Genomic DNA, 20,781 nt, shown 5'->3' on the forward strand with positions numbered 1-20,781 from the left:
AGCCCCTGAGGTTAGAATCCACTGATTGGCCAGTCTCAGATTGCACGCTTTCCTCAAGAGACCAATCTAGTCATAGAGAAAAGCTATGTGGAGTGTGAAAAAGGGGTGGTTCCTTGAATGCATTCGTCAAAAGTGCTATCAGCTGCATCCATGTCCCTACAAAGGACACAAACTCATCCTTTTTGATGGCTGCATAGTATTCCATGGTGTATATGTGCCACATTTTCTTAATCCAATCTGTCACTGATGCACATTTGGGTTGATTCCAAGTCTTTGCTATTGTGAATAGTGCTGCAATAAACATACGTGTGCATGTGTCTTTATAGCAGCATAATTTATACATATGTAACAAACCTGCACGTTATGCACATGTACCCTACAACTTAAAGTATAACAATAATAAATAAATTAAAAAAAAATACAAAAAAAAAAGTGCTATCAACTGAAGAGGGAGAATGAATACTGGGCAAGCAAAAACAACATGTGTTCCTGTCAACTTGTAATCTGTACAGTGAAAACAGCAACTTCTAAATATATTTTCTTGTGTTAATACTTTACCTATGTACTATGGTTTGTATGTTTGCACCCAACAAATCTCATGTTGAAATCTAATCCACAATGTGTTGGTGTTGGGATGCAACGCCCAGTGGGAGGTGTTTGGGTCATGGAGGCAGATCCTGCATGAGCAGGTTAGTGCCCTTCCTTGGGGGTGAGTGAGTTCTCACTCTATTAGTTCCCTGGAGAACTGATTGGTAAAAGAGCCTAGCACCTCCCTGCTCTCATGCTTCCTCTCCAGCCATGTGATCTCTGCCCAGCTGGCTCCCCTTTCCCTTCTGCTATGAGTGGAAGCAGCCTGAAGCCCTCACCAGAAGCAGATGCCAGTGCCATGCTTCTTGTACAGTCTGCAGAACTGTGAGCCAAATAAACCTCTTTCCTTTATAAATCAGCCACCCTTGGGCATTCTTTTATAGTAACAAAAAATGGATTTAGATGCTATGTGAGAATGAATCATTTACAATAAAACTGTCAGACAAGTAAGATTAACATTTCAATTCTCCAGTTATATTATTCAATTGTTCTACATTTTCCAGGCTTTGTCGTGATTTGTTTTCTCTCAATTCTACTTAGATCTCCACTGACCAATTCTCATGGAGAACTGAGTAATTAATCAGTTTATAAAATCTGTAACAACTGTAAAAATATTGAATTCATTGTGTTTTTGCCCATTGACTTTTGCCAAATATTTAAATCACAGTAAACATTTTAAATGTATGAAAGGAAGACCAAAGTACATTTTGAGGAGGAAATCTCTCATTTCTTCTTTTGAGCATTCTTTCTCAGGAAACAGAACATATTTTAAAAGAGAAACATCTTAACACATCTGGTGTGATCTTCTAGTTATCTAGTTTAAGCCAAAAAAGGTGGCATCATCTGTTTTTCTTTCATACATTTTGAAACATGAGTTTCTGAAAGCTATTTCCTAACATATGTCAGTTTAACATCTGCTGGTTTCTAACTGATAATGAGGAACAGCGCGCTGGCAGCCCCTCTGATAGTGCCAAGGTATTTCCCATTAGAATTGTTTTCACTTTGGAATTGTCAGTAATATTTTTACTCTAGGATAGCCTATTTTCCTAACTTGAAGGAGATACATGAATGGAAGCACAGAGAAGGAAGAATAAACAGATTGATATATTTACAGTTATGTGGCAGCACAGCAGAGAGAGATTTCAAAAAGAAATATTAGATAAGAAAGTCAATGTCATAGGTCATGGATTAAACTCCTTCTCCTGGTAAAGCATGCTTCACTATACTACATCTTAATTCACCCTTGTTATTCAATATCAAGAGGATTTGAAAACAGAATTAAAATGTATTAACCATATCTAAAAGTACCCAACCATGTCCAAAGCTTCTTTAACATTTCTTCTCCTTTTTAATCTTTTGATGCAATTTAAAGCGCATCAGTGAACTTTAATTTCTGCCTGGGAATTCATAACAGAATGATATTTTGACATTTATTTTTGAAAGAGGGAGCCTAAGTGTTTGTCCTGGGAGAGATCAGTATTTTTGTTTGCCCTAAAGTAATCTAGTGCTTAATACATATTTAGCAATTTTCAGACCTAGTAATTTGGAGTCTGCAAATTATTGGTGTCATCTGTACCCTTCAATACCTTCTCCCTATCCCAATAACATTATTGCATTTTACTTCATTGGTCTTTGAAGTAGAGATATCATTGTGGGCTCGTCAAGATCAAAGCTAGCTTCATATTGTTATTGCTATATTCTCAATGTCAAGCCAAGTGCTTTATATGCAATCAGTATAGAATGAATGAATCAATTTTGTCCCAAGATTCTGAGATACAAAATTTACTTTTAGAGTCTTAAAAGTGGGGTATCTTGAATAGTCTTACATAAATTTTAAAAACCATCAAATTGACTTTGATAAAGAAGAAATAAGTTCTAGGACTTACTTGGACTTCTGTAAGGAAACATGGTGGTAGGTCTCTCTAAATAAATTTGGGAACTGACATACTACAAACCAGACACCATTTATGGTGATGGCTACTCAATAACTTTTCAGTGAAGATAGTGGTTCTGAATATAATTGTAAGGGTTGTGGAAAGAGAAGGAACTTTGGAGACTGATAGTCTGGAGTTGAAATCCTGGATCTACTCCTTACGAAATTATTTAACCTCTACTTTTTTATCTGCAAGATAGACATAATGATACTACAATGCAGGGTTGTTGTAATAAATTCAGTACAATAACAATGTACACAAAAGCTTAGCAAAATATCTGGTACTTGAGGTCACTTACTAAGTAGCAGTTATGATGATCCTTATTATAACCATTCCTGGTATTAGCTTCTCTGATAATATTCAGAGAACAGACTCAATTACATGTAACCCAAACCCTTTAAAGTCTTATAAGTTAAAGCTAAACTCACCCTATGTTGGTTTAGTCAATATAGCAGAATGGTAACTAAAGACCCTACAGGTAAATGTGTATATTTGCATATATTCATAATTTTTTTCTTTCTTTTCTTCTTTCTTTTCTTTCCTGTTATCTCCCTCCCTCCCTCCTTCTTTTCTTTTCTTCTTTCGTTTCATTTTTGACAGTATCTCACTCTGTCACCCAGGCTGGAGGGCAGTGGCACAATCTTGGCTCACTGCAGCCCTGACCTCCCAGGTTCAAGTAATCCTCCCACCTCAGCTTCTGGAGTAGCTGGGATTACAGGTGCACACTAGCAAGCTCGGCTAATTTTTTGTATTTTTTGTAGAGATGGGGTTTTGCCATGTTGCCCATGGCTGGCCTCAAACTCCTGGGCATAAGTGATCCACCTGCCTCGGCCTCCCAGAGTGCTGGGATTACAGGCCTAAGGCACCATGCCTGGCCCTGCATGTCATTTTTTAAAAGGAACTGTAAATAATAGAGACTCAGCAGAAGAGTCTCAGGTTAATCCTTAGTGTGATACAGCAGTAGATTTCTAAAGGAGTCCTCCCCACTCTCTCCTTGCGTCCCTCACATTCTATTGGGAAGTGTGCCAGGCACTGTATATACAAGGCATATTTACAGTTGATGAGATAGCAGATGAAAGGGATTCCAATATGTTTTCTTTATTGACCTATTGAGAAAAAGGTGAAAGCCATTCCTTGAAAAGTTAAGTACTGTAAAAATGCATTAACTTTTGGTTCACTGGAGAGATGCTATGAGTTATGTCTCCAAAACTTTTTGACACGTGAAAAAAATTAAATAACTCAAATTTCAATGTTAGAGACTATTTACTGAAGGCTTTTGAAAAAATAGTTGCCATCATCCTCCTTAACAAAGTGGATGGAGTGAAACATGCAAAGTTTCCATACTGAATGGGTTGATACAAGTCATTTATTGGAAACTATTTGGCAGTATGAGCTATGAGTAAGCATGAAAGCTGTAGTTTTACCTATTTATTTTCATGTTATTATGCAATAGCTTTTCTCTAAACATTTATTAAAGTAACAAATTACTTGGGTGTTTTGCCTATCTTTGGAGAAAAAGGGGCTACTATTTTCATATGGCTACATTTAAATGATAGGCATACATAGGCATAATCCTGGCCAACACCATCTAATAGATACATCCTTGATTAGAGCAATATATATTTATTTCTCTTGAGACTCATTTTTGGGATCATATATTCTCATAAGAATAACCTCTGCAGGGCATTGACTGAATGTACAAAATCTGGAAACCTCCTTAAAACCGTTAGAAACAAAGGGAAAATCAAGGTTGTTTTGAATGTTGCTATTTCATGCACATTAAGCTGGTTTATTTCCTGGAAGAATTGGAGACCAATGTCGATCTTGCACATTATTTGCACAATTCATATCATATTGAAGATAATTATACTATGCAGTCAAATTATTTAATAATGGATTTAATATTCTCTTACTTTAAAAGCTTTAACTCTCTGCCATGTATATTCTCAAATAAACTTGCAGCTCACTCTAGATTTAATTGAATTTCAGGTTTTTGTAGAAGTAGATATGATACCATGGCTAATAAAGTAAACAAGACTAAACCCAAATGATAATTTTCGCTGGTCTCCAGCAAAACTCTTTATACACCTAGGTTTTCCCACACTATTTCAATCAAATGTTCTATCTTCTCCCGCCTTTACTTTCTTTTTTTAAAAAGGCATTATCTTCTTGTTACTTCAGATTTGAAATATTAAATTTATTTTTTCTTTGCCCTTCTTACCTTTTCAGTTATCTATTGCTAAGAAACAAACCACTCCAAAACCTGTTAGCTTAAAACAACTATCATTTATTAATCTTTTATTAATTGCTTACAAATCTGCAATTTGGGTACAGTCAGTAGGAATAGCCTTTCCCTTCTCCACATGGTGTGTGGAGAAGCTAGGCTGGTCCACATGTTGGCTAGGCTGGTCTCAAACTCCTGGCCTCAAGTGATCCATCCACCTCGGACTTCCAAAGTGCCGGAATTACAGGTGTAAGCCACCGCACCCAGCCTGTGGAGCTATTTTTAATGACTGTATATGGAAATTTATAAAGAAAAAAAAAAAAGAAGAAACAAGTGGGGATACGTTGGGATTCTTTTTAAAAAGCTCTGGGCCAACAAAACTCCAATTACCCTACCCCTTGAAATTCTAAAAGAGAAGAGAAAATTAAACTGATTGAATTTATTAAACTCATTATGGTCAATGTATTATAGCAGAATTTTATTTCTTTTATGTGCTATAAGTACATTTGCCCATTGTATAATCAATGTAGATGTAAGCCTCTTGACAACTGTATAAGATGTGGATTATGAATTTTATGTTTAAAATTATTATGGATGTATCTCATTGTTGCATCTTTGTTTTTATGGCAAGTTTGCTGGAAATAGCTACAGTTTATTTGTTTTTATAGCCATTATTTAGGTCTATGACCCTCAGGACACTGGTCCTGGCAGGTGGCAGTGGGGAGCGGTCTGTGTTACCACTGATTCCTGTATGTTATAATTTCCAGGAATGCATTGTGGACACAAACAAGAACTGTCTGTACTCTTGCAGGAAGTGGAAATGATACAAATCAGCATTTGAGTGAATGAACTCTGAAATGCATGCTGCAACCAACCACTGGATTAGGGTACAAGACAAATAAAGGTTCTAGTGGAACTTGGGGGAAAAGCACTTTTAAATGGAATTTAATATATTGTTTTCTGACTTATCTTTGCTTATGATTCTATAGTTGGATAATTGTTTTCCTCAATCCTCTGACAAAAAGAGTTGGAGGGGTCAGGAAGAGCAAGAACAATTTGGCCTCAGTGAATTTTTAATAAATGATGTGTTGCATCAAGAACAATTAAATGCTTTTAAATGTAAGAGAATTTTACTTAGACAAATGATTTTTGAGAAGTACTTTCAAGACCGAATTGAGTAGATATTTTCTTGGACTAATTACCTTATATCTAGCCATTCCAGTAAAACATTACTGGAGCACGTATTATTTTACTTAATTTTTTTCCATTTGGTTCAATTTTTAAATCTGAAAACTTTTACACATTTACTTCTACTTAAAATGTTCTGTTCACAGTGCAGTGCTAAGTGAAAACATTAAACTATGTTTTCCAAGTTTTCTACGATAATCAGAAAAAGATTGTATATAAATAATTCCACAGGCAACTCTTAGAGTGTGTCTAAATGGCAAATTTGACTAGTCATTAATGGTAACTTAACATATCATGTAAACCAGAAACCAGGAAAGGATCTATCTCATGTTCTCCTAAACCTCAGCCATAGTTAAACAACTGAAATTAATATACTTCTCAAGCAAGTGAATAATTCCTCAAAGCAATTTTTAAAAGGAAAAGAAAATTTTCTTTCATACAAGCATCTTTTCCCTCAGTGATTCTTATATTTGCCTCTTTTTCTCACAAATTTCTAAGATAGGAGACAGAGTTAGCCTTTGTGCTTTAAAATTTTCCCTTGATTATACTAAAAAACATATAAATTTCATGGTTTTTGAGGAACAGTGACACAGAGGATAGTTGACTTAAGGTGAGGATAGTATGAAGGAATAAAAACATCAGTTTCTTTTTCCTCATAAATAAAAGTGAATTCCTAGAACTTTTCTCCCATGACTTGAGGTAACTGGAGTAAATTTTATGGGAAGCTAAAGGCAAAATATCTCTTACAAGTGAATTTTATTTGGTGAAGATTGATAACCATTTGAGAAAGGTAGTTCTTGTTGCTTGATTCAAGTTCCTGGAGAGCCATGGCTAAGATTTTTTTCTATTATACTTAGTGTATAATGTAGTATAATTATTTGCATATTGGAGCCCTAAATTTGTTATATAAAAATGGCAGGTAGTGGATATGAAAGAGAAAGAACCATAATACAAAAAAATCTGGTCAGCAGAGCTGCAGCTTTGCTGTGCAAAGGGTAGAATTAGAATTTATTTTTTGTGACTGGCCCAGGGTAGCTGCAAGAAAAGTGGCTCTGAAAACCAAACAGATAATAGTAACCATACTTTTGAAAAACTTGCAATGATTTAATAGGACGTTGGAAACATGATTTTAATAGTCTGCATGCCTCTAGAGGTATCACTGTTTCTCATATGGAAAAGCTGAAATGAAAATTCTAGTCCCTGTGTGAAGGTGTTAGAAGGAATCATTTTAAAAAACTCAAAAGGACTCACTTTATTATTTTTGACAAGAATTTCTCCCTAAATATAAAAATAAGATAGCATTGTAAAAGTGACTGTAGAAGAAAAAAACCCACTGTAAAGCTATTAGGGACAGCTGGCTGAACTGCTGTGTCAGAATACATTTTTATTTCTTTAAAAATAAAACTTGAATGTTGGAGTAAAATCTTATTCAAGATTTTTAAATATATAAAAAGTGCATGCTTATTACTCAACTTTATCAGATCTCAACATATTGCACATTTTGCTTATTTGTTTAAAAATTTATTTTGTAAAAGAAATGAAACAAAGTTTTCTATGTTTTCTTTCCTATGCTCCCTGGAAATAACAACTACCATTAATTTGATACTTACAGTTTCCAAGAATTTCTTTATAATCCAGGGTTTGTCTTTTTTCCCCTTATTTGTGGTATCTTTTGATACACAGGAGTTCTAATGTGGAAAAATTTATCACTTTTTATTTTGTGCTTTTGGTGTCTTATTTCATAAATTCTTCCTTATCCTGAGACAAAACAATACATTTCTACATTTTCTTCTTACAGTTTTAAAGCTATGGTTTAAAACATCCAAGTTCTTAGTTGTCTTGGAATTTATTTTTGGTTTATGTATAGTAAAGAATTTTATTTAGATTTATTTTTTTCCCACATGAATAACCAATTATATATTTTCTCTAGTTTTTGGGATGCCACCATAGATTTTTTTTTCCTTGGATTTATGTACTGTTTCATTGGTCAAGTAAGACAAGTTACTCCCATTTTGTTCTTCAAGTTGAACAGACTATGTAAAGTCTTGTGTTATTATGTATGAATTGAGTATCAATTTGGTAATTTATACAATTGTATTAGACACCATTTCAATCAATTTCTTTCTGATAATTTGGAGAGACTGTTTAATCTTTCCATCCATGAACATTGTATATCCCCTTATTTTTTTAGGACTTTCAAAATGCTGTTTAATAATGCTTGAGAATTTTCTGTATAAAGGAGCACTGCAATATTTTGTTAGAATTATTCCTGGGTACATTATACATTTTGTAGCCATTATGAATGGTGTCATTCTGTATATTATTTTTCAGTTGGTTATTGTGAGTATATATAGCAATATTATTAATTTTTATATTTTCATCTTAAGAAGAAAGATTAAGGCCACTTACAATTGTCTACTAGCACACATTTTTAATAAAAATTTGACCTTCATTTTAATTCAGCTAAAGTCATGGTTGTCTAGAGATGACTTAATCATTAACTACATAGAAGTGCTGAGTAAAAAGTTCAGATCTTTTGCTTTACATTATATTGGATCTAGTTTGGCAAAGACTTAATGACACCATCTAGTGGCAGTTTGAAGTTCTAAGTAAATTGTAAAATGCATTTCCAGATTTTATTGGATAACTATTTATGTTAAAAAATTATGATAGCAATCAATATCCTTGTTGAAAATGCCAAGAAACAGCAAGAATTAATTTGACATATCAAAATTAATTATGCTTGTAGTCTTTAATGTTGCTGATTTCAAGATTAGAATGAGATTATGCTTATGGAGAAACTTATCTACAATCTTTCATTTTGAAGCCAAATCATGTATGTGAAGGTTTAATTTCAAGATTATTATTCAGGGAGTTATCATAGTTCATGTTCACACCATGTTTTTGAAAAAATAAAATTACCAACAGCTGGCTGGAGTCAATCTACATAATCTTTACAATAAAATGATCCTAAGAGTCTATACCATGAGGACTACTTTATATTTAAGGATCCTTTAACATAAGGCCTATTTTTATATCTTACTAATTAGAGTTCTTTTTTGTGTGGGAAATAACAAAATCTTATGCATAATTCAACTCAATTTCAAAACAAATAGAGACAACTTGCTAATCACTTGAAAAAAGTATAAAGTTTAAAATACACTCAAGATGAATTAAAAATGTAAATGTATACAACCAGGCTTTAAAAGTTTAGAGTAAAATATATATGAAATCTTATTTAATTTTTTGGTGGGGAAGACTTTTCTGATGATAGATGGAACCTCTAAGTGTAAAGTTTGATTAAAATTTGTATAGAACATTTAAATATTAAATCAAAGTGACAGCATAATATCTCTGGTAAAAAATTTTTAAATGATAGTGCCCTATGTTAGCATAAGTTAAGGGTGAATGCATCAAAGACAGGCATTCTTATTTTGCTACTTGGGAACATATTTGGAATAAACTTTATCAAGGGACATTTGGCAATGCTATTGAAAGTCTTAAAATATGCATAGTCTTTGCCCCAGAAATCCACTACTCAGAATAATTACAGGGATACAACAAAGAAATAGTGACAAGAATGTTCTTCATAGAACTACTTGTAAAATATTACAAATTAGAAAAATGTAAATGTCCACCAAGAGGTGAATTGGAAAACTAATAGCAGCATGTAGTTATTAACTATACATTATTATTAACAATTATTATGTTGTTATTAACCCTAATATTACAGAATAATTGTAGAAGACGTTTAAAATGACTTTTACATATTTAATCATGTAATTACTCAATTAAGTGGAAAGATATTATCAAAATAGTGTTAGATGAAAAGCAGAGAGTTTCAAATCAGTGTATTTTCATTTTTTACAAAATTTGTTTCCTTCCTTATGCAAAATACAGAATGACGACACTCAACAGGGGTTATATTCTGAACTTGATATGGGCTGAATGTTGTTTCCTCCCCAGATTCATATGTTGAAGCCTGAACCAACAATACAACAGGGACTTTGGGAGGTAATTAAGGTTAAAACAGGTCATATGGGTGAGGCCTTCAGGATGGAAATAATGCTTCTAAGAATGCTTCAGAGAGCTTCCGGGCACACACTCTCCCCACCCTCTCCCTACACTCCCCCATGTGAGAACACAGCAAGAAGGTGGCCGCCCACAAGCCAGGAGGAAAACCCTCATCAGGACTGAATTGACTGGCACTTTGATCTGGGACTACTAGCCTCTAGAACTGTAACAAAGTAAATGCCTGCTGCTTAAGCCACTTGGTCTATGGTATTTTGCTATGGCCTCCTGAGCAGACAAATATACATGAGGTAATGAGTAATTTCTTTTTATGCTTATCTAGGTTTCTAAATTTTTTGTAATCAACATACAGCATTTGTAATTTTAAAAGTTATTTTAAAATCTATTAAATAATATTAGAGAAACTCTTCAGTGTATACAGATGATTCAATGAAAAACTCATCATTAGTTAAATCAGTTATTTGAAGCTGGTTTGTGATTACCTTGGCATATTTTTATTAATTCTCTCCATACACTAATTATTTGGCTTACAATTAAATTTACAAAGCAGATTGACTCCTTCTTAGCTATGAATGTCAAAGATTGATAAGGTTTCTAAATACAGCACTGAAGAATAGGTTTATTTTCCTCCCATCTAACTATTCTGCAGTTATTATTTGGAAACACTGACAATTTTAATCATTATTTTTTAAATTAGAGTGAGTAATTAGCATTCTGCCTTAGGTTTGGATGCCCAATATTGGTGAAATTATGTATGATTTTCTTGCATTCCAAGACCTTTTATAATTAATTATCTTACCCATGCATCCTATTTCTCTCTTATGCCATCAAATTTCTAAGAAACAGGCCGGGTGTGGTAGCTCATGCCTGTAAACCCAACACTTTGGGAGGCCGAGGCGGGCAGGTCACTTGAGGTCAGGAGTTTGAGACCAGCCTAGCCAACATGGTGAAACCCTGTCCCTACCAAAAACAAAAAAATTAGCCTGGCATGGTGGGGTATACCTGCAGTCCCAGCTACTCGGGAGGCTGAGGCAGGAGAATTGCTTAAACCTGGGAGGCAGAGTTACAGTAAGCCAAGATCATGCCACTGCACTCCAGTCTGGGCTACAGAGCAAGACTCCATCTCAAAAAAAAAAAAAAATTCTGAAAAGCAATATATTCCTCTTTCTGTTGTTACAATTATATCTAACCTTATACCAGAGGTGAAGTAATGAACCTGCCACCCCATGACAATATGTGATATTTAGCAACACACACACACACACACACACACACACTCTCTCTCTCTCTCTCTCTCTTTAATTTTTATCATCTTTATAGCCTTATGCTAATGCTGGGTATATTGGAGAGGGGAGAAAGGAAGGGAGTGGGACTACATGTTTCATGAATGGCAAGGTTTCTTTGTGGCAGCAAAGGGTTTGAGCAGTCCTGGAATCTGGGGAATGTGGACTCCATCACCAGCATGCCAAGAAGTACTTGATGGCAGAAATTTCTCCTCAGAGACAGAAATTCACAGTCAGTGTATACAGAACACTCGAAATGACTGACCCTATAATGTTCATTCATCACTTGAACTACTCAATGTCTTTGAACATGCATCCTACACTGATAATTTTCTTCATAATGTGTCTCACCTTCCTAAAGTGGGAGCCAGAAAATTTGCATTCCCAAACCCCTTGTATTAGGGTACAGCCATGTGACCTCACTCACTCTAATCAGCGTCCCTGAAAGACAGATTTGAATTAATTGAACAAGGAGCAATGAAAGTTTTATTAGGGTTGGGGTTTATTTTGTTTTGTTTTGAGGAGGAAGGGAGTGTTAGCGCTGGGATGATATACTGGGAAGATGCCAGGTCTGACCTGCAGACCCTGACCCAGTGATGGATGGAAGACATACACTGACACAGATATTTTGCCTGTCAGTGTGGCTAAGGGGCTCTGCTGCCTGAGTCCACAGCTTTGGCCCCATAAGCTGGCGAAGTTCGCATTTATTTAGTACAGATTAAATGACAAAGGTCTTGAGTAAACACCACTAAAGGGTAATTAACATTGCCAACATCCTGAATAAAGAGCAGTCATGCACCTGCAGATGATCAAAGGTTGGTCTTAGGACCACATGAGTAAACAAGCTATTTAGATAAACTCCTCTAAATTCCTATGTATCTACACCCTAAGCTTTTAAGAGAATTCAGCTGCCTTCAGCCAAATCTTTTATTGAACCTATGCAAACCTCCCAACCTTCCAAGAAGGTTTGTGTCTATTTCTTATAACTTTATCTGTACAATTTTTTCCCACCACCCTGACTGATCCTCTACAGGAAAAGTTTTTGGGAGGAGGCAGAGGCAACAGGGAAAACTGGTCTTTTGGCAGGTCTGGTGTAGGGATTCAGTTCTTGGGCTTGGGGTGGCAGTGCTTCTGGAATCAGTCCTGAGGATCAGTGCCAAGTGCCAGCATCTGTGGTATTTCTGCTAGAAAAAGGGTGGTTATCATGGCTCCTGGATGCTCAAATTTGTCATCTGATCCTCTGGCCCTACCAGATATTTTGTGAACTATCTAATATCCTTTCATCAATTCTATTTCTGCTCAAATTTGCAGAAGTGGATTCTGTAGAAGAACTCTACTCAGCCTGTCATTCCAATAGCAACACTTCCTCCCTCCTCAAAACAAAACAAAATAGAACCCAACCCTAGTAAAATTTCACTGCTCATTGTTTAATTATCACCAGAATGTACCATATTTACAGATATTGACAAGATAATTTAATGTAAGTTAGTGCTATTTATTTATTTACAGAGGTTTAGTAATAAAAATAAAACCCAGAGCTTTCTAGGCAAAGCTCTTCCCCTCCCTCTGCAGTGAGCAGCAGAATTCATTCTTCCTGCTTCTTTGGTTTCAGAAATAATCTGAGCTTTCAAATGGAACCTGTGAAGTTAACGACTTCCTCATCAACTCACGTCTTATCTTTGCAAGGCCTTCCATTCATTCACTAAGTTCTTAACCATTTATTGGGATGACACATAAACATTCCGAAATTCTACTTCCAAGCTGCATGCAATGTTGACTGTCATACAAAAAATTTAGGCATCTTCCTATGAACAGCCTCAATGAGAACATTAATTCAGCAGGCAAATATTTTTTACTAGCTTACTGGAGAGAAATGTGTATGCAGGATGAAGGAAGAAAGGACAGAGCTGGAATAAACTGAAATACACTCCCACATGAAAGGACTGTGACTAGAGACAGAGGTCACTACACTCAGGGACAATAGGTCAGCATCAAACTCAAGTGGCTAAAATTGGAATTTAAAGAGTTTGTGGGTGCATAATAAACATTTCCTCATGTATCAGAGTGGTTATAATCTCAAAAATAACTTTTATTTTCCACTTGATGGAATACTGGGACATCATAAACATATTTAAGGTTATTATTTTTAGCTAGAATTGATTGGACATTTAGTATACGCCATCATTACAACTTTGCATCCTGCACCTCATTTATTACTCCCAATAGCACAAGGCAGATATTGTCAACACCCTTTTAGAGATAAAGTGATTCCCAGAGAGGTTAATTTGTTGTCCAAGGTAATTCAGCAACTAAATGACAGAGGTGAGACCTGACCCCAGGTCTGTTAAAAACCAAAATTTCCTAAACTGATTTATGAAGATTCTGCAGCAACATTGAAAAGTTGTTAATGGTTTTATATTAACTGCCAAAAGAAGAGTAGAAAACTGTATGCACACCGTGATGCAATTATGTGACAACTTACTTTACACATGGAGAAAGAATTGGAAGGGAACACATATTGTGTGCCACTCACTTTTATGTCCCAGAAACTAAGAGAATCAGGAAACAGTCCATAAAAGCAAAAAAAAAAAAAAAAAAAAAAAAAAAAAAAAAAAAAAAAAGGAGGGTGTATGGGTGTGGTTGGACAGGTGCATGAGCACAAGAGGAAGGGTTTTAACGGGGCAAGCAAAAGAAGTTAGTGAACTTGAACTTATTTGCTAAACATGTAGAACACAGGATTAGAACTCCCAGACTCTGCCCCTTGTGCAGTCGGGTGATGGAACTGTTGGAGTTTTGGTTTCTCCCACTATTTTTTTTAAAAAGTGCTTGAAAGCAGCTACATTGTTTTTATAATAAAAAGAGAGATAAGAATACCCTACACACAGAAGCAGACAGGTTCAGGGTTTCAGTCCCTGAGAAGCACTGAGCAAGTAAAGGCTGAGGAACCCAGGGTCAGGCTGTGGAAACTAGGATCAGTACAAGCCCCATTGCGTCCAGGAACATGCTAAGCTCTGCCTGGCGCAAAGCCAAGTATGGATGGAGTCCATGAGGCCACTGAGCAAGCAGCTTTGAAAGATCATGCTGTCTCACTGACAGTCAGGAACTGCAGGAAAGTAAACATTTACTGGCTCCAGGAAGGGAAACGCATTATCCTAGGATCCTAGGGATGAACTTTTCTATGACTGTTGCAAAATTCATATGAAAAAAATGGTTTGGGAATCTCTTCACCTGTGGGGTTTTTCACCATGCCTCACTAAACAGACTGGCTTCCACTACTACCCCTTTACCTTGGTGAAACAAGCCTAGACACACAGTTCTATTATAATGAACAGCGGCTGGTGCCTTTTACCCTCTAAAGAGTAAGTGATGGGAAGAGAATAGTACAGACAAAATGTAAATGCAGCTCAGAGAAGGGATGGATGATAGATCAGGGGAGGCTTCCTGAAGAAGGTGTCACTGAAGTTAGGCCATGTAAAAAGATATGTATCCATGGGGGAAAGGGATTGAAAGCTAATTCTGAAAGAATACAGACACCTGAGCAAAGACCCAGAGGAAAGAAAAGGTCAAGGCAAGCATTTCTCTGGAGAATCATCTATTGAAGATCATCATAAGTATTTTTAACTTCTCAAAACCAGTATGACATGCTACATGCTGTATAGTCATCTCTGGCCCCGTGATCCTTGAGTTCTAGAAGTGAATGCACTTCAGTCAACATATTCAGGTTTACTTAGAGAAACCCCAGATGAAAGGCCTTCAGGTCCTCATGTTATATGTAATAGGGTAAATGTTTTGGTTTGTACTTTGAGAAAGGAGAACTTCCACATCAGACAGTAGTTTAATAATAGTTTAGCCTGGAAGGAACAGAAAAATAGACGTAAACTGGAGCATAGTTATCAATAGACTAAAAATGTCCAGATGTGACCTGGGTAGAAGAATGGTTAACTACCAAGGGGATGTGGGAGCCAGCCTCAACATGCCTGGCCTCCTGCTACTCACACCCTTGTGTAGCAGCTTCCAGATTCTACTAGGGTTGGTCTGTGTGACTCATGGAATATGGCAGAAATAACAGTATGTCACTCTGATATTATATTATGGATTACACTGTGGCTTTTGCCTCAGTCTCTCACTTTCTTGGATCACTTGTGCTGGGGAAAGTTAGCTTGCATATATGAGCTGTCCTGTGAAGGGGCCCACATGGTGAGGAACTGAAGACTCCAGCCAACAGCCACACCAGTGAACTTGGAAACAGATCCTGCAGTCCTTGCCAGCAGTTTGACTTTGCAGAGACCTCATGAGGAACCCTGAGCCAGACCACAAGGCCAAGCCGCTCCTGGATTCCTGGCCCTTAGCCATGGTGCCAGGTAAGTGAGGAATATTAATTGTCTTAAGGTGCTGAGTTTGGGGCAAATTTGTTACTCAGAGATATGTAACTAATCCCACGGAGAATGGTGGACACTGTGGGTCCCCGCAGGGAGTACACTCAGGGAAATCATCTAAGACAGAGAGGAGTGAGGAAAGCCACGTAGCAGAGTCATACTCTAGGGCGTCTGATCTCACATGCCCTAACTTCCCTTCACGAACCTCTTTTAACAAAGAATCTATTCAAGATACTCTACTAGAATGTAAGGAGTGTCTGTTTTCTGTTGTTTCAGATTCTTGATTACAAAACTAAAAGTCATGTGGCATCAGTGATTCATACTTTTTTATTTTTTATTTTTGAGATGGGTCTCGCTCTGTTGCCCAGGCTGGAGTGCAGTGGCACGGTCTTGGCTCATTGCAACCCCTGCCTCCCGGGTTCAAGCAATTCTCCCGCCTCAGCCTCCTGAGTAGCTGAGATTACAGGTGCCTGCCACCACACCCAGCTAATCTTTTGTATTTTTAGTAGAGACAGGGTTTCACCATGTTGGCCAGGCTGGTCTCGAAGTCCTGGCCTCAAGTGATCCGCCTGCCTTGGCCTCCCAAAGTGCTGGGATTACAGGCATGAGCCACTGCGCCTGGCCAATTCATACTCTTGAATGCCTGGGCTTTGCTGTAGCACCGTTGGAAGTAGGTGTGTAAGTGGCTTACCCTTGTGGAGGAGTGTTCTGAAGTGAATCCTGGCTACTTTATCTGAACACTACTGGGCTTTGACAAACCTGGAGGTTCTCACCGATGCTTCTGGAGTCTGATGGGGACTCAGACCTTATCCTCCTGCCTGATACTTAGAGTAGCTAACATTTTAAATGGCTGTGCTACTGACCCTGTGCTAAATATTTTGTATGAGTTTTGTTATTTAATCTAAGACAATCCTATTCATAGGTACTATTGAAATTCTCCTATTAGAGATGAGGAAACAGGCACAGAGAGGCGATACAGTGTCTAGGGCCGTACGGTTCTTAAGTGACAGCATTAAGGCATGGATCTGATTGGTTTGATTACAATGCCCATGCTCTAAACTACTTGTGCTGTAAATGCCTGTAGGAGGATTATTGCCACCTATAGACTTGGCACTTCTAGATAATCAGCCTATTTTGGGGGGTGTTTGATTATTCACACAGAATCCCTCATTCTTTCTGGTTGATTGCAATGTTCAAGCTAAAGCACTCTAAAATTCAGCTTTATCAAATACACAGCTTAAAGCCTTCTACTAAAAGAAAACGGTAAGTACTTCATTTTTAAATACACAAGTGGGGAGAAAAATGGCTTTCTTATAAACGTCCAAGTTTCTTACACCTCATCTAAAATTGTACACTTTGCTGTACCTTTTTGCATTTTCTCCCATTGCTCCTGGCTTGATGATGGAATGCTTTAATTTGCTCCACATATAATATCCTTGCACCACTGTTTTCTGTAATTTATACCACATGCTGTCCACTTTCTTGTACTATTTTATTCCGTAAAGCACTTTAGATACCCGTTTACATGAAAGATGTTATTTGAAATGAAGTCGTATTGCAAGCTACATTATTATAATTTCCTTCTTGCTTTGGTTCTACTTCATCTTACACAGTTGCCAGATGTTTGATGCAGTGCTGAAATTTAAATGGAAAGGGCGTTTGGAATTGATGCTCATGTATTACTTATTTAATCTGCTGCCAGTGCAATACACTATCAAGTTTTCAGTTTTCAATATATCCCAGGGCCTGCTCTGACATCCGTCTTACTTGTTTCATGGAGAAAATCTGCACTATGAACATTGTTACAAATTAAGCATAAGGTGGTAAGTTGTTTTGGCTTTGGAATAACATCTCAGGGTACAGCTTAATAAGGGCATACAATTATTATGGATAGTGGAAAAGTTTGTTAGTTCTCAATTATTTAGTGACTAATTGGCTTTGGCCCTTTGTTTCTGTTGTTTTTCCATCCTTTCCCTTTGCCTTTTATTCATTCCAATGTTCTTTAGTATTTTGGGAAGGTAGACAAAAAGGAAGAAAAATTTGAAGTGGTCATCTGGATGACTTTTTGGCAGATCTTGATAAAGACACAACAAAACAGAAGAAAATATTGCTTTGAAGACAAAGGTGAAGCTGGGACCTAAAACTTTCATACTCTAGGATTTGTGATTCTCAGTAGATTTGAGAACGTATGTTAACATATTTCAGGCATCAAATGGCAGTTGCCTAACTTAATTTTGCTAGGAGGGCTACATGGACAGTAATAAAAAAGATGACAATAATGCTATTTTTACTATTATTTATAAGAAAACACATTCTTTTTTTTTTTTTTGAGACGGAGTCTCGCTCTGTTGCCCAGGCTGGAGTGCAGTGGCGCCATCTCGGCTCACTGCAAGCTCCGCCTCCCGGGTTCACGCCATTCTCCTGCCTCAGCCTCCGGAGTAGCTGGGACTACAGGCGCCCACCACCACGCCCGGCTAATTTTTTGTATTTTTAGTAGAGACGGGGTTTCACCGTGTTAGCCAGGATGGTCTCGATCTCCTGACCTTGTGATCTGCCCGCCTCGGCCTCCCAAAGTGCTGGGATTACAGGCGTGAGCTACCGCGCCCGGCCAAGAAAACACATTCTAATGTCTTTTTGGTACTAAAGAGATATGTGAACAAGGTGGATGGCACAGGGATTTTTCTGGGTTATCATTCTTCTGCTCCTTTGCTCCAATCTCTGAATGTTTAAACTCACTATATGGCTTAAGGCTTAAGGCCACCTATTTTTTCTAACTTTTAGAGCATGTTGTCTGTGGTGCTTTCCTAGAAGTGGATGTTATTATGTCCCAAACTAGAGAATGCACTCTTCAAGGGTGGAGATGGGTGTTGGTTCATCTTTTGTCCTTCCCAATACACTTGAAAGCACAATTTCTTGCAGAAAGCTGGTGTCAGGAAGTAGTTTAATAACTAGTCAGTAAAATATTTTATTTTTGTTCCAAGAATTACATCATTTATCAGTAAAATACTATTGACCTGTAAATAACATTCTATTCTCCCAGTCTTTGAAGTCAGGGAAGATAGAACTAGAAGATATCTTAGAAGAACCTAACCCAATTCCAGATTTCATAGTAAGGCAGTAGACCAGAGATATGGATCTAACATTTATCATCAGTATGATGTTGGACAAGCAATTAACCAATTCTGAATTCAGATATACTCCATTTAAAAATATTTACAGTTTCGCTGGACATTAAATGAGATGATGGATGCCAAAGTGCATTGTAAAATTTTAACTGCCCTAGCAATGTCAATCCAGGAAACTGATGCCTGGAGAAATTAAGGGCTGACTCCAGGGTATATTGTTGTAGTCAGTGGCAGAGCCAGATTTCCTTAGGAGGTACAGTGTAATTAAATAAGTACTGAATTTGAAGTGAGAAGGGAGGTAGGTTTCAAGTAGATCATAATTTTGCTTGGAACATACCTAGAATATCTTGCCTCTTTGGTTAGTATGAATTTGAAATATAACAATTAAAGTTGAGAGTATTGAAAAATAAAACTGACCTTAAGGTACTGTCACTCAGCAGGCAGCTAGCTGAACTTCTTCATGATGTGTAGAATGGGAATAAGATCAGCTCTACTTCCCTTCTCCAGACACTGTCTATCACAGGGTATCATGCATGTAAAAATATTTGGGAAAATAGTAAGGAATGATGTAAATGTCACTATTATTGTATTCTGCTTCCTTCATATTGAATGTCTCAGGTCAGGAAGAAAAAAAAAAAACAATTCTCATGCAAATTTCAAATTAAGTCACTGGAATAGCTTGGTGTAAAACTTTTGGGGAAATGATTTTTTTCTAAACATGATAAGCCCATTAAATTTTTTTTAAAATGATGCCTCTTTCATTAAAAAACTTATTTATCTTATTCTTTTATTTTTCTTCCCAAGACCATTCATGTATATTATTTTTTAATATCTTGCTATGCTCCTACTATTAATCATTTTTGTTTGATTTCTGTCATTAATCTTTAGCGTGCACTTTTCCCCTACTACCCGAGTGACTCATTCTCTTCTACATGCACCAACATATGGAGCCTTACAAATAAGTGCTCTGAATTTAAACAAACTTTCTCAGGAATTATTCAGTTGCCCTTTTGGGAAAATAGCTGAGATTTTAACACTCGTGTTTCCCTTTAAGAGAATTACTATAAAAGAAAGCTGTCCTGAATCATAACTCTTACTACTTCCCAATTTATAGAGCTCTTTCTGCATAAGGAAAGAATCCATACAGAAAGAATCTCAAATAAACACCTAATAAAAGAAATTCAGCTCACATTAAAATACTAGAATACCAGATGGTGGAATTTAAGTATTATTTAACTACTGTTTATCCTACCCGGTGCTCATTTTAAATTCAACATTTTTGAGAATTATTCATGGATCCACAGTTGTATTTCATGCAGATAACAAGCTTAGTTTGTAGTGAATTACCAGAACGCACCCATAATTTCCATCCTTCCTTGGTTATTGTTAATTTGGATGGCAACTATTAGTTAAAGTTGAGAGGCTTTCCAAAGCAAATCGACATCAAGCTATCGTGGACAATAATTTTTTCGGCAATCTGCAGGGAGGGCAAATCATTACGTTTTACAGGGTGGAAGAACTCACCAAAGAATGTGATGTTCCATCTGCCGAAGCTGAAAAACACAACTGTTTGATGAGCATGTTTCTTGCTTTGTAGCAGCCTGCCCACTGAGCAAGCAGTTATTCTTCCTTTTATCTAATGGCTGTGGTGTAACTTTTAAGTGAATATAAAAAACAATTTCATCTTCTAACATGCAAATGGATAAAAGATCAACAGAGTTGTCTCTAACACAGCACAATTTCCTATGTAAAGTCACAAGGCCCTTTGAATTGATCACTAGGACACACATTATGGCAAATGTAGATTGCTGAGCTCCTCTTGACTCTGGTTCCCACCATATATTTGTGTTTTATTCACATTGTGTTAGGGAAAATGACAAGCTTTCCTGCTCTAAGTCATTAAAAGAAATACTAGGAGACCCTTTAAAAGATCAACATCCATTCCATTGCTAAAAGCTAATGCTTTGACAGCTGGAAGAGTTTTTATCTCATGTTTAAAATTAATCTTTGAATGAAAAAAGTTAAATGTAG

Source organism: Macaca fascicularis, chromosome 6 (genome assembly GCF_037993035.2).
Source record: "Macaca fascicularis isolate 582-1 chromosome 6, T2T-MFA8v1.1".
NCBI lineage: Eukaryota > Metazoa > Chordata > Mammalia > Primates > Cercopithecidae > Macaca > Macaca fascicularis.